General features: G+C 43.6%; 1 protein-coding gene across 2 annotated transcripts in view; it reads right to left on the reverse strand.

Annotated features, from left to right (window-relative positions):
• Positions 1-14,837, reverse strand: part of LOC147636924 (clustered mitochondria protein-like) — a 55,017-nt gene that overhangs the window by 9,217 nt on the left and 30,963 nt on the right. The gene's annotated exons all lie outside the window — the stretch shown is intronic.

A 14,837-nucleotide genomic window follows, 5' to 3' on the forward strand; every position in this document is an offset into this window, starting at 1 on the left:
CGCTATAAAGTCTGGCATCCTCCTAAATTTTAAGGCAATCCTATATCACATCCGAGAAGAACATTGAGATATAGCATACAAAAGAAACATACACAGCAAGGAGATCTATTGCAAAATCAACTAATCCTACTTGTTACATCTCATCCCAAGGCTTAATACCTTCAAGTTAGAATAACCATAGCCTTGAGTGGGGGTTAGTAGCTTTTTGTAGGACCTAATAGAATTAGGGTTCTGCAATTCTGAGGAGGATGGAACCTCTCCATTGTTGCTATGCAGAGAGAAAGAAAGAAAGTTGTATTAACGTCTACAAAAAGGCCAAAATGACCTATGACACCAAAAGGTCCATGAAAATACATCATCATGGGTACTAAAAATAAAAATCAAAGAAAGTAATAAGAGCTAAAATGTCAGATCTGATCCCAAAACAAAAAGTGTGCAGCTCTCGTATCACCCTAAAAAATAGGACGCTGCAACATGGCACCCAATGTACTAAAGCTAGGCCGGCAGGGGAAAGTCTTGTGGTGGTGGGAGATAATGGCTCTCATCCTCTTGTAGTGACGTGGGCGTGGACAGGGACCACAAGGTCGAGGGTGCCAGGCTCTGCATAGCTCAATGGCTCTATCTAGTGTCACTCCTCTCCGCCAAGCTCCCGCATCAGTCTTAAGGTCGGGTGTAGTGGGTGAATCTACCCTCATCACTCTAGTCTGGAAGAAGTCGGTGAGAGCTCTCTATACTGGTCCTCTCACGGGTACCGCTAGTCTAGGCCGCAAAAGGGACTCCCTGTGTCTACAAAGTTCCAAGAGAAAAAGTCCCACGCATCTCTGGTCTAGGAAATCCACGACCCTAGAAAGTGGTCCAAATCCATCTCAGAAGAGGCAGTGGAACCTCCCCCTAATCTCATATTGGGCATCTGCATACATAGTGGGCCTCTGTCTTAGCCTCTGTGTGACAAAGCTAACATATCCTGTCCTCTGGTGCAGCTGCCCACCCTTGGCCCATATCTGACTGTCTCCACTCTCAAATGATGAGCTGAGGTGCAGATCTCTCACAAAGGGCCAGAGGAGCACCTCCAAGACAGTCTCGAGCAAGTGAAAAGAGAGACTCGGTTGTGCACTTCCTGCAGCCCCACCTGCTCGCAAAGAGAGAGAAACCTGCAGTCCTTGTGCCACCTTCCCCCGGAGAGAGAGAGAGAGAGAGAGAGACCTGTCGGCTGTGGACTTCTGTGGCCGCCTGCAAACTGCCCGCCTGCATCCAGGAGAGGGAGAGAGAGATAGAGCAGTCCAGTCCTTGCGCTTGCAGCCCGCCACCAGTAGCCAAAAAGCAAAGAGGCCTCTGTGCAGCCCACGCTTCTCTGCAGTCCAGCCCTCTGCTTTTCTGCAGCTCGCCCGTTTCCTGTTGTTCAGCCCCTGCCCGCCACCTGCAAGCTGCCCGCCTGCTTATTGACTGCATGACTCCTTTATTGCTCCCCAACCATCCCGCCAGCCGTCTGGAGAAAGCCCACGAGCAGCTGCAGACTTGCGCTTCCCTGTAGCCCACCAGTCGCCTTCCAAAGGAAAGAGAGAGAAAAGAGCATTTCCCACGAGCCAAAGCTCCTGTATGTAGCTGCAGTCCAGCTGCCAGCCTTCCAAGAGAGAAAAGCACCACGCATGCAGCTGCAGCCCGATTCTCTCCAAAAGAGTCACCTCCAAAAATAAAGTAGCCCCCCAAAAGGGCCATGATGCTCCTAAACGGGTATTCATTTGTTTTAAAGGTTTTTAAAACCTTTGTCCCCTCCAAACATTTGTCTCCCCCAGATGGGGTTATGAAAGGAAAACTTAATAATAACACCTAGAGTCCTCTTGACCCCAAGTATAAATACTCGACAAATGTCTTGCACACTAACCACCATGCCCAATGTTCAGAGTGACGCTGTACAAATTCACAGGGTCGTGACATGAGACTCCAAAATACCCAACAAATCCCTCTTCGGAGCGAAGGTGGTGTCTTATGGAGTGGCCTTCATACTTATGGTGATTTGGGCTCACTGGCACCACGTGATGCAAAAGATCACAGTGGCCATACCTTACGTGATACAACAAATCACAATCAAGTCTGCAAATGGAGCTTGACCACACATAAGATTCCTCCACCCTTCCAAATACCCCCTATTGGGTATTTCGGAATCTCTCGTGTCCTGTATGTCCACCTCGTATACCTGTTACATAGGTGTGTATCCATATGGCTACATGTGGTTGTATAGGTGTGATTCGTGAATACCTATTTAGGTGTGAACACCCCATGTTTGTGCAAGTGTGTCTATATGCGTGTGAACACCCTCTTATCTAGTTAAGATAAGTGTGTGCCATGTGTCATGTCTCCATACATGAGTGTGATTGTGTGAGTCAAAAGATAAGGTTTGCAACCTATAAAAGCATGCACTTGGTGTACTTCAGATCATATAAGCAATACAATACTCATTGAATCGTGCAAACACTTAACATTGGCACATTGTTTTCCTCTACCTTTTCTCTCTCTCTCTCCAAACTCCAATATGGAGCTCTATCCTCCTTAGTCTAGTAGCAGCCAGCCTTCTCTACAAATGGGCGGAGCCGGCGTGCCTTCCTGTCAGTTGGCACTTGCAATACCTTCCCGTCGATTTGCACTTGCAGTGCCTTCTTCTACACCTGCTGTTGCTAGATTCCCCTCAGTTCATTGATCCGGGTGTCTTTCCCTTTCGTGCCCTTCTCACCTCTGTTGTTGTTGTCAGCCAAGTTCTGTTTGTTGCAGCCTTTCGTCTAGAGAAAATTTCACAAAATGGCAAAACAAAGTGAGACTTATCCTCATGAGAGATGGTTTGTGGAACATAGTCAAAAGAACAAATGAGAAGCCTGAGGGAGCTGCCACTTCTCCAGATGTCAAACCATGGGTGGACCCGCAATGACAAAGCAGTCGCACATATTGGCCCGAGCCTTGCTGATAATTTGATACATCATATCGACTTCAACAAAAGTGCAGGGGAGGTATGGAACAAGTTGGAAAATCTCATTGGCAATCAAATTAATAACTCCAAAGTGTTCTTAAAACAAAAATACTATACATTAAAAGTGAAGGAGCATCACTCACTTTAAGAACCCTTGAGCACTATTGGTTCTTTATTACAACAACGACTTGGTGTCCTCGCTGTCTGTTTGTCATGCCCACTCCTGGCTAGTTCAGGTGTGAACCCAGCTTACTCACGGGTACTTTTTCCCTATGACTAGACACGGGTTTTTTCCCCGTTTGACCACACTTTTGTGTGTTGGGCACTTAGCCCTAGGCTTTTTAGTACTCACTTGTACTTTCATTTTATTATTCATTGAGTACATCTTTTCCAACACTCTCACGTTTCTCTGTGCTTGAGGTTGTGAGTGCTTGTTTTTCCCATTGGCACTGCAGTTCATCTTTGCCATCGTGATCTCTTTTGATCACTCTTCCTGTGGAGCATAGTGCAGGGCAGCATTCACAGCTTTATCACCTTGCTACCCGTTCACACCATTCACTTGAGGGAGGTTTGTTAGTCATGTCCACTCCCAGCTAGTGCAAGTGTGAACCCAGCTTACTCACGGGCACTTTTCCCCTATGACTAGACAGGTTTTTTCCCCGTTTGACCACACTTTTGTGTGTTGGGCACTTAGCCCTAGGCTTTTTAGTACTCACTTGGTACTTTCATTTTATTATTCATTGAGTACATCGTTTCCAGCACTCGCGTTTCTTTGTGCTTGAGGTTGTGTGTGTGTGCAGGCTAGCTGCCCTCCTACCCAACACTGCCAACATTGATGAAGACGACAAGAAGGCTGATCTCTTCTCTAGTCTTGAGGACATAGACAAGTTCAAAAAAGTGCTCTCTAGAGAGCAGCATGATAGCAATCCTTGATGAACAAAACACAGTGGTCCTTGACATGCAGAAAAGCTTCTTCTCAAAACAAAGAAGGAAATTCACAGGCAAGGTAGTGAAGTGTACGTATTGCCGAAAGCTTGGACATACTAAAGACAAATGCTTCAAGAGAATGGCCAAGAAAACCATGCAAACTTGGTGGCAGAAGATGCATTTCATAGGAGAAAGAACCAGAGAAGCCAGAGATTCTACAACAATGCTTGATAAAGCCCTCTTTGCTGAACTCTCCGATCTATCTCTTACAAAGATAGATACGCACTAGGCTTTCTAGCCCATTTTCATCTCTTCACGTGTTTGAGTTGGGTTCTCTTCCCGAGATAGATTATTTTCATCTGAAAAATAATCTTGTGTGTGTGTTATGTTTTCCCACCTAAATGTTTGCATCGCCTTGTGCTATAAAAGGTTTCGTTATTTTCTCCATTACCTTGTTTTGAGTCGGTGGGTAGTCTAGAAGGGCTGAAGAATCTTGTGTGTGTGGTCAAGCTGCATTTGCAGGCTTGACTGTAATCGGTTGTATCACGTCAGGTATGGCCACTGTGATCTTTTGCACGTGGTGCCAGTGAGCCCAAATCACCGTAAGTATGAAGGCCTCTATCACCTTCGCTCCGAAGGCAGGTTTGTTGGGTATTTCGGAGTCTCTTGTGTCCTGTATGTCCACCTCATATACTTGTTAGTATGTGTGTATCCATCTACATGTGGTTGTATAGGTGTGAACACCCCATGTTTGTGTAAGTGTGCCTATATGCGTATGAACACCTTGTTATTTGGATAAGATAAGTGTGTGTCATGTGTCATGTCCCCATATGTGAGTGTGATTTGTGTGAGGTCAAAAGATAAGGTTTGCAACCTATTAAAGCATGCACTTGTTGTACTTCAAATCATATCAAGCAATACAATACTCATTGAGTCGTGCAAACATTTGAACATTGGAGCATTGTTTTCCTCTTCCTTTTCTCTCTCTCTCCAAACTCCAATATGGAGCTTTACCCTCCTTAGTCTAATAGCTACTAGCAACCAGCCTTCACTGCTCTTACCCTTTACTCCTTGACTCAAAACACGATAATCAAGGAAATTACAAAGCCTTTTATAACACAAGGCGATAAAAGCATTTAGGTAAGAAAACATCGCACACACAAGATTATTTTTCCACATTTTGAGGGACATCCCGGGCAGAGAACCTGGATTCACACACAACACGGAAATTACAAATCTCGAGGAAATCAAGGTGAAATCTCCCTCGGTGCCAGTGGTGTCATCTTTTCCGGTGTCTCTTCCAAGACACTGTCACATGGAGCAATGGCCAGAAGATAGTCAATGAAGCCAAGCGTCTTTGAAGCTGAGTTTCGGTGCTGTCAGAACGTGTCAAGGCGATGTTGCCGCCTCAAGTATCCATGGGGATGACACCAATGATGCAAAAGGCATCAATTCTGTGAGAAAATGTTTATTTTTGGGAAAGCCCCAAAAATTGAACATTCTGGGCTCTCCACTTTTTATGCAACGGCCAATTTTTGAAAAAGCCCCAAAATGTAAAAAGTGCACACCCTTCAATTTCGGCTCAAGAGACGAATTAGAGCAAACCTCCTGAATTTCGAGCTTTTACATGCTTCAATTTTTAAAATAGAGAGCAATTTTTGTAAAAGCCTCAATTTTTCTCTGATGTTGTAGCTTCAATTTGATGACTTTTTCTTTAAAAGTAAAAACTCCCAAAATTTTTAAGATTGCAGGACCATCAATTAAATGATTTTCATCTTACTTTTTAGAAAGCCCCAAACTAGCATTTGCAAGTACAGTATGAGATGGTTTTGTTGCTGTTGATGTCATGTAGGCATTGTATGTCCTGGCGATTGTAGTCCTAGCGATGTTTGAAGAGTATCCCACCAAGCAACAACTGCAGGTTGTCAAGCAAGTGCAGCAAGGTGGTGAGCAGCAGCGACAAGTGTGCACAAGTTTGGATGTCGAGATTTAATATGTCTTTTAATTAAACCTTATAGTAACTTGTAAGATTTATTAAAGCCTTGACTAAGGCTTATTAAAGCCTCGAATAAAAATGACAAGCGACAAAAAAATAACGAACACAAGTCAACCGACCAGAGGTTCGAAATGGAGAGACAGATTTTGCAGGCGCCACACTATGCTGGAGGTTGTCGTGCAGTAGGTGATAGGGATGAGCAACCAACAGAAGTCGCAAGCTCCAAGCAGACTGGCGAAGGAGGAGGTGAATTGGTGATGATGGGCATTGAGACAGGCAGCCCGCTTGTGCTCAACAGGCAACAACGAAACCGTAAGCTGCTAAACTCTAAAAGCCTTGCTCTAATACCAATTGTAGGACCTGATAAAGTTAGGGTTCTGCAATTCTAAGGAGGATGGAACCTCTCCATTGCTATTGTGCAGAGAGATAAGAGAGACGAGAGAGAGTTAGAGAAAAACTCAATGCTCTAGAGAGAGATGATTGCACGACTCAATGTAGATTGAATTGATATGATTTGAACTACACTAAGTACATGCTTTTAGAGGTTGCAAACCTATCTTTAGACTCACATAAACACATACACATATGGGAACACGACACATGGCACTCACTTACCTTATCCACATAAGAGGGTGTTCACACACTTGTAGGTACACTTACACATACATGAGGTGTTCACACCTATACAAACACATATAGATGGATACACAACATGGATGATGGTGGACACAAGAGACTCCGATACAGAACACAAGAGACTCCAAAATACCCAACATGGATGATGGTGGACACAAGAGACTCCGATACAGAACACAAGAGACTCCAAAATACCCAACACTTTTATGAGACGTGCTATATTTGGCTCTGGGTTTGAGAAAGAGCTCTTCACACCTAGACTTAGGCCTTGAGACAACTCCGTCCTTACATCCAATGAGTGTGTACTGGTGGTATGAGACGCCAAGGACTTGCACGTGGAGCCATGTCTTAGATGCTACTATTCCCCTTGTGCTCAAGGGTGTGCCTGAATGGCTCTTTGGTTGGGTGGTGAGCTAGATGCCACTGTCTATATGTGTTTTCCTTTTGTTTATGCTTAATCACACAGGTCTGTTAGCGGGGGGCTTGACATTGGTATCAGAGCCAGACCTGCTGGAATTAAGTGGAAAATACACCGGAAGGAAAGGAGAAAATCCATCATGTGGATCTTCTGGGTTATAATCTGTGGGCTGGTTTTTGTCTTCCAAGGCCCAGTGGTATGCGACACTTAGGGCGGAGGACGGAGCAAAGTCAGAGGAGAACGGGGAAGATTATATGGTTAGGTATGCTTAGACGATTCTTGAAATCGTTAGATATCTATGGAGAAAGCAAGAGCTTTCTGTCATGTTTGTGTATGTGTATGTTGTTTGTGTTGATCTAGGGGGAGAAGGAGATAGTGAACACAGGCTATGGGGGCTGAAACTGAAACATTGTCAGGGCATTGGACAGAGATAAACAAGAGAGAGAAGAGAGAGAAAGACAATGCTAGAGAAAGAGAGTGAAGTGTACGACTCAATGATGTGACTCTTGTTCATTCTTCTTCACTCAAGTACAAGACCTTTATAGGTACAAAGGTTCACCACCTTCTCACATAACACACAAATATCTAGATATTATTTATACCCCTCTGCATTGTGGTTCACACGCACAAACACATAAGTGGGTGTTTATGCCTTTGCTAGAGGATGTTCACAAATATTCATGGGGTTGATACTCATACATAAGCATAAACAGACTATTTGCAGTAGTCGTATGCGTAGCATTGTTATAGACAAACTTGACCATAGGAATGTGTCTCTCCCAATGAGATGGTCTCTTGGAAACATACACACGACGCATATCCTCCAAAACCCAATGCATCCTCCTTGTTTGCCCATCATACTAAGGATGATCATCTTAATAGCCTTTCACAAACAGAATCAAGCTTAATAGCCTTACACACAAACATACTACCAAAGTTATACGAGTGGGTTCACACAAGTAAGACCTTGATTCCCAACTGTTTGTTCCCTAATAGTCCTTGTATGCATGGGTGAAACACTAGGCCTTTGATTCTTTTTGCACATGACAGTAATATACAGAGAGCTGGCCGAGTTCTGCAAAAGGCTGAAACACGTACCTCTCAGCACTCAACACATGACTTCGACCCCTCACGGTACCATCTCAGTATTTGCGACAACTGGTTCCTATGGCAACTTTTGGTAGTGATCCTAATCTTTACTCTGCTTTTTCTCAATACTCACAACCATATCACCAATATATGGGCTATGTGCAGCCTCCTCTGCCATTTGGACAGCCATCACGCTCCTCAACCTCCTCCATCTCCTTTCGTGGATTCTTTGTATTCCATTGTGCTTGAGTTACATAGACACTTGGCGGAGCTACGCTACGAGGCTCCCCAATCTCTAGCTAGTAATCCTCTGTCAGAATATGCAGAGGAGATGAAGACAATATCTGAAAACACAAGAGCAAGTGCACTGCAGAAAAATACAGCAACAGAGAGGGAGAGGGAGAGAGAGAGAGAGAGGCGTGTAACTCTACTATATACACTAGGAATCCCGAAAATACTGAATACAAGATGTGTGGGGGCAAGGGGCCATTTTATATGGCCCCTATGATCCAGTCGGCCACCAGTAGCAAGGACAGCCGACAGCCACAAAAGGACACCCGACCTGCTGAACTCCCAGTCGGCCAGCTTCTGTCAGTCGGCCAGGACACGTGTGAAGTCGGCCAGCAACGGAGAGAAGCGGGGAGCAGCAGGACCAGTCGGCCATCACCCATTACCTAGATCAATCCAAGAACCACAGGACAGCCCCACACCTGGTGAAATAGGGAAAAAATAGGGAAAAATATGGAGTGGGGAAAAATGAGAAAACACCTAAATCGGGCTGGCACACCCACAACAAAGGCCCTGGTGTAAATATACAGAGAAGAGATGACTACTAACATCCTCCTCCTCTGCAAGTTTCCTTTAATCCGGAACCCTCTCCGGTGAGGAGAAAGCGTGTGAAGAACTTTACTTGGATAGTTGGCTTGGGAAGTGGACCGCTTTTTTGATTTGTACAAGTACAATGATGCTCAGCATATTAGTCACATTCAAATTATGCTCTAGCATAAAGTGTTTGCTTGGTGAAAGGACCTCCAAGTGAAGCCGACAACTTGGGCTGATTTTTAGCATGTGTTTAAAACACGGTTTGTCTCTATTCCGATGGCTGTTTAAACTAGAGATGGGAAAGAAGAGACTGGACAACTATTCTCTGGAGTTTAAAGATTTGGTGAACCATTGAAAGACACTTGAGGAGCCACATGTGTTGGTTTGCATGTTATACTTGTCGACCTTCTGCCGGATTATTAGAATAAGGTTCTCCGGAACCATATTCACTCACTAGACGGCGTCCACAAATATGCCAAAAATTTTGATGATACCCTTGCACTCAAAAGGGAAGGTGAGCTTACATGTGCTTCCTCACTCGAGAGCCAAAAATCCTCTAAAGACAAGAAGGGAGCGCATGTTGCAACATTCCAATAGGGTCAATCAACTCGTAGTGCAATCCCAGAAAGCGCTCTGAACACAAGCAAAGGTTTTCCCCACTTACCGAGGAACATGTGGCAAAGGCACGAAAGGATAACCTATGCTTCCAGTGCACCCATCCCAGTCATCACTATAGGGATTGTCCAAGAAGAAATCTTCAGTGGGTAGGAGCTCACTACACATTATGGAACTACAAGGTCTTCTATTAAAATTCATCATCTCGATAATAGTCGTTACCAAGGGTGTCGAATTAGTGAGTCTGTCTACCTTTGGTCTGAATGATCTCCTTCGAGCTCAGGGATTCATGCAAATTTGGTTTGAAAACATGCTCTACTCTTCTTCATATTTGGTGCAAAACACTTTCTTGAGAGAATTTCGGCCCCAACAACCCGCACCCCTCCCTCACCAACCAACCATCACCAGCTTCCTCCGAACCTAGGAGGAAGAGTACGTTAATATAACTCTCTCTCTCTCTCTCTATGAAGACGTTAATATAACTCTCTCTCTCTCTATGAAGACGTTAATATAACTCTCTCTCTCTCTCTCTCTCTCTCTCTCTCTCTCTCTCTCTCTCATAGACCCTTTAGTACAGTTTGGACTCCAGTTACTCGGTTAGATCTTCTCAATCTCTACGCCCACTGCACATGGATCATTCCTTTAGAGCTCCCAACGAAGATGCACTTCTACAGAGATCACTTCCTCACACTCGTTGAGGATGGATTCATCCACCAACCGGGCTACCTGAGTGTTCACATGTCCCATACCATGCGAATTGCGATTGGCTAGATACAAGTTTCATCCCATCACCTCAGAGTGGAGACACGTTATACAATAGTATCATTAAATGCAAGGAGTTTACATCAATATATAGACCTTCAAAAAGATCTCCTTTTCACAACTTTATATGCACTATTCTTGCACGCTCCTTTATTTAAAGTTTAAACGATGTATCTATTTTTAATATAGACTTATCCTAGTTCTAGCCTTTATCTACACCTCATGCTTTGTACTTATAGTCACCCCACTGAGGTGGTCATAGAGAGCATATATGACATCACACAAGTCTACCCTACACAATGATCACACCATTTTAACTAGTGGCTACTTTTGTACTCTGTACTTCGCACTACTTCGTATTGAGAGGAATATTTTTCTTCTCGCATGATCATGATCACTATTGTAAACATAGCTAGTCATTTCAATTTCATTTCCTTTTACATAATCCACTTGGAACTACTGTAATATTTTTTGCTCTCATAGAGCCTTTGGGTCATAAGCAAACATTTTCTTTTATTTTATTTTTTGTTGCCATAGACATTTTTGTATCACTATGGTCTCAGAGGCTTATTGGTACTTTAGTATAGTAGACTCTCTCTCTCTCTCTCTCTCTCTCTCTCTCTCTCTCTCTCATTGATCATCACAACACATAGTGACCGCCGGAGGAGAGCATTCATCTTGGTATGGCACAGTACTCACTTGGTTTCAAGCACATGGATTACAGATGGACCAGTTCCCTCCATTTCAATATGATCCAGAGTCCCCATACACTAGGCTTACACACGAGGACAAAAACAAAGTGATCCGATACGATCGACTGGGGCTATACACACATAACACATGGATGACACCGGTAGACCCATTGCCTACCAAGATGTAGTACTACAGAGATCATTTCCTAAGACTCACAGCAAATGGTTTCATACAGAGACCAAGGTCATCGCGAAACGTTTCACTCCTGAAACAAAACGTTGTTGAAACAATTTATTTTGGAATGAAACGTTTCAATGCCAGGCAAGTGGACAATGAAACGATAGACCGAAACAATTATATACATAAAATCTGAAGGTTGGGGACCCAAAATTGAAATTTCACATTTTGGCATGCCCAAATTTGAAACTTCAGATTTGACCCCCAAATTGGAGGGAGAAATTGCACTTTCCCTCTCCAGTTGAAGGCCCAAATCCAAAATTCACACCTAGACCTTTGATTGGAGAGGAAAAGTGCAATTTTTCCTTCCAATTTAGGGGCCTCAATGTGAAATTTCAAATTTGGGCCTTCAACTGGAGAGGGAAAGTGCAATTTCTCCCTCCAATTTGCGGGCCCAAATCGGAAGTTTCAAATTTGGGCCTGCCAAAATGTGAAGTTTCAAATTTGGGCCTGCCAAAATGTGAAGTTTTAAATTTGGACCTTTAATTGGAGAGCAAAAGTGCAACTTTTCCCTCCAATTTGGGGACCCAAATCTGAAATTTCAAATTTGGAGCTTATTTACAATTTTACTTGAATACTTACAATTAAGAAAACAAAAGTACCAAAATCCAGTAGTGAATAACCAAACAAAGTTTAACACTACGATGCATTGTTGATTGCATCCATGGACAATTCTGAGTGATTTCCTCATTTTGAGTCATATTGTGTCACAAGCCTGGACATTTCCCAGTATGAAAGGAGTCTGGTGGACTCCAGGATGTCTAAATATTACAAGCTTTGGGAATGGGGGATTATCCTAGAATACAAAGGACCACACTCCTAAAATTTAGGAGAGTTGCTATTTTGGCCCGACTCCGATGGAAATTTTGTTCGCGTCATTACATCTGGAATTGAGCAAATATCAAGAGTTGGCAAAGTGCCTATGACAGAATGTCTACCAGTTGGGATATTTTTAGAGATAAAGTTTATGGAAGGACCCATCTCTTAGATTGGGACATGTGGCAAGAAAGTGGACCAAAGTGAGACAAGTGGCCTGACACTTGTTAGAAAGTGGATCAAAGTGAGACAAGTGGCCTCACACTTGTCACTTCAGCTATTGTGTGGCTCTCCACTTGTCATTGTAGCCTTCTCTTGCCATTTTAGTTCATGGGAGGCCCAAATCTATAAATTGGAGCCCTCTCTCGTCATTAATAGAGGCTATCTTGCTGCACACTAGCCTCTACCACCGTTAGAGGCTGCCCTAATGATGGCTACTCTCTTTCTCTCTCTCTTGAAGGCTGCCCATGAAGAATACCGACTGTTGGGGACTATTTTGGAGTCTTCCATCGCGAAGAAATACTGAAGGCAAGGGTATTTAATCATTTATTATGATTTCTAGCCATTGTACTTGTTGTACCAACCCTTGTACCTACTGTACCAACCATTATACTGGCTGTACCAGTCCCTGTACTTGTTGTACTTGCAGTACCACCCATTGTACCAACTGTACCAGTCATTGTATCAACTACCAACCACTGTACTTGCTGTACCAACCACTGTACCTAATGTACCAGCCACTGTACATGTTGTACCAGCATTTATACTTATTGTACCTCTTGTACCAAGCACCGTACCTATTGTACCAACCATTGTACTTGCTGTACCGGCTGAATGGAGCGTTGTACTTACTGTACCAGCTCTATTGCATGAAGACCCGTGGTTTTTGGGGAAGAATCAGTACCCACACGGAGGTATATGGATTATATTGTTGGTTCGCCATTTCTACAGCCTGTGTTCCGGCTTAGCCTCGTGTTGGGCTGTGTTATGGCATTTGTATATGGATAATCCGGCATCTCCCGTGGGGAGAGTAAGGCCCTCAAAGCTTGTACATGATATTATGGCCCATTCCAGCCTCTATGTGGTGTCACGTGTGCAAGCTCCCATTTTCAGCATTTGTGGATGTTTTGTCCAGCTTTTAAATGTTTTAATATGCATTGATGGTATCAACAAGTGTGTCAAAGGCCCAAGTCCCCCGAGCAACCGCCACGAGTTACATTGGTATCAGAGCATAGGCTTTCTTGGAAGCAGAGGCTTCCTTCTATCAACAAGGAAGAGAAAAGATCTCAAGTGGGGACCACACTTACCATCATTGCTATTAAGCATGGCCATCCACTTCATAGCCTATGAAGCAAGAGCATGAGCATGAGCAGTAGACAGCTTGTTGATCTAAGTATTTATGAATTCACAAAATTTTATCTTGGAAGTATGGAGTTGCCTTTAGGTGCACACGTTTAGCACTCTTTCCATATGGATATTGTGGATTATATTATCAAGCTTACAGGCAAGCTATATGGAGATATATCTCGGGATATCTTAAGGATATGGTGAGGAGATATTTCTTTTGGCTTCATGACCAACCTGGCAAAGAACAGCTAAGTATACTTTGAGTTTGCAAAGTTGGTGCTTTTGCTATTTACTATGAAGTGTTTTTTATGTTCACTAACCCTTGTATAGCCATGCAAGGAGAAAGGTGGTGTTGTTTGCCTTGAGATGGTTTCAGGGAAACATTGTTTATGGCTCCCTTTATTGGGATGGATTATATCTATGGAGATTTCTTTCTTGGACGAGATTTATATAGACATCGGGCTTCACAAGCAATTTCTATGGACAAATATGTCCGAGTTTATAGAGAAGAAATCTTTGGATATCTCATGGATATGATGCTTTTATAGATAAAGTCCACCTCTACTCCAAGGGGTGTGGTTAGCACGGAGTATGTGGTAAGAGTTATGGTATACATGTCTATGGATTCCTGGACTTCTTTTCTAGGGATTTGGATCTATCCTCAAGTTTATGGATTATTCTTTTTGGCTCCCTTTATTTGGGATGCATTGGAATTATGAAACTCATGGTTCACATACCCTGTGTAGTGTTCTCTTGTCCTACCTGCTCTCTTGAAGATTGGGATGCATTGGAATTATGAAACTCATGGTTCACATACCCTGTGTAGTGTTCTCTTGTCCTACGTGCTCTCTTGAAGATTGTTTCTACCATGTGTGGGTGGAACAATAGAGAGCAGATGGAAGGGAACATGGACACTTCAGAGGGTAGTGTCGAGCACAACATACCGTGTGTAGTGTTCTCTTGTCCTACGTGCTCTCTTGAAGATTGTTTCTACCATATATGGGTGGAACAATAGAGAGCAGATGGAAGGGAACATGGGCACTTGAGAGGGTAGTGTGAGTTGGTGGCCGAAATGCCTACAAACTATTGGTGGCCGAAATGCCTACAAACTATTGGTGGCCGAAATAGCAGAAATGCTTATGGAACACCAGGTTATCTATGCATGCGAGTGATTGTTTTATCTTGTTACTTGAGCCCACCTCTCATCCAAGGTGTGTGATCAGAGTACCAACACGGAGTGCAAGTGGTAAAGTGGACATGACGCCTGGTTGGCACGGGACTTATGTCTATGCCAAGGGTCATGTGGACCGTTGCCTTGTTGGCAGGAGACTTATTTTGTCTCGCCCATTTACTTGGGACATGATTATGATATCTGGACTTATGGGACTGTTTTGTCTCGCCCGTTTATTTGGGACATGGATTTATTTATCCTTATGCCATATTAGAATTACACTCTCCCCATACAGAGGCCAAGAGGTTCATTGTTCATCTCACCATGCATGTGGATTCATGTTGGGATT

This window comes from Cibotium barometz, chromosome 7 (genome assembly GCF_041138505.1).
Source record: "Cibotium barometz isolate CiBa-2024 chromosome 7, ASM4113850v1, whole genome shotgun sequence".
Lineage (NCBI taxonomy): Eukaryota > Viridiplantae > Streptophyta > Polypodiopsida > Cyatheales > Cibotiaceae > Cibotium > Cibotium barometz.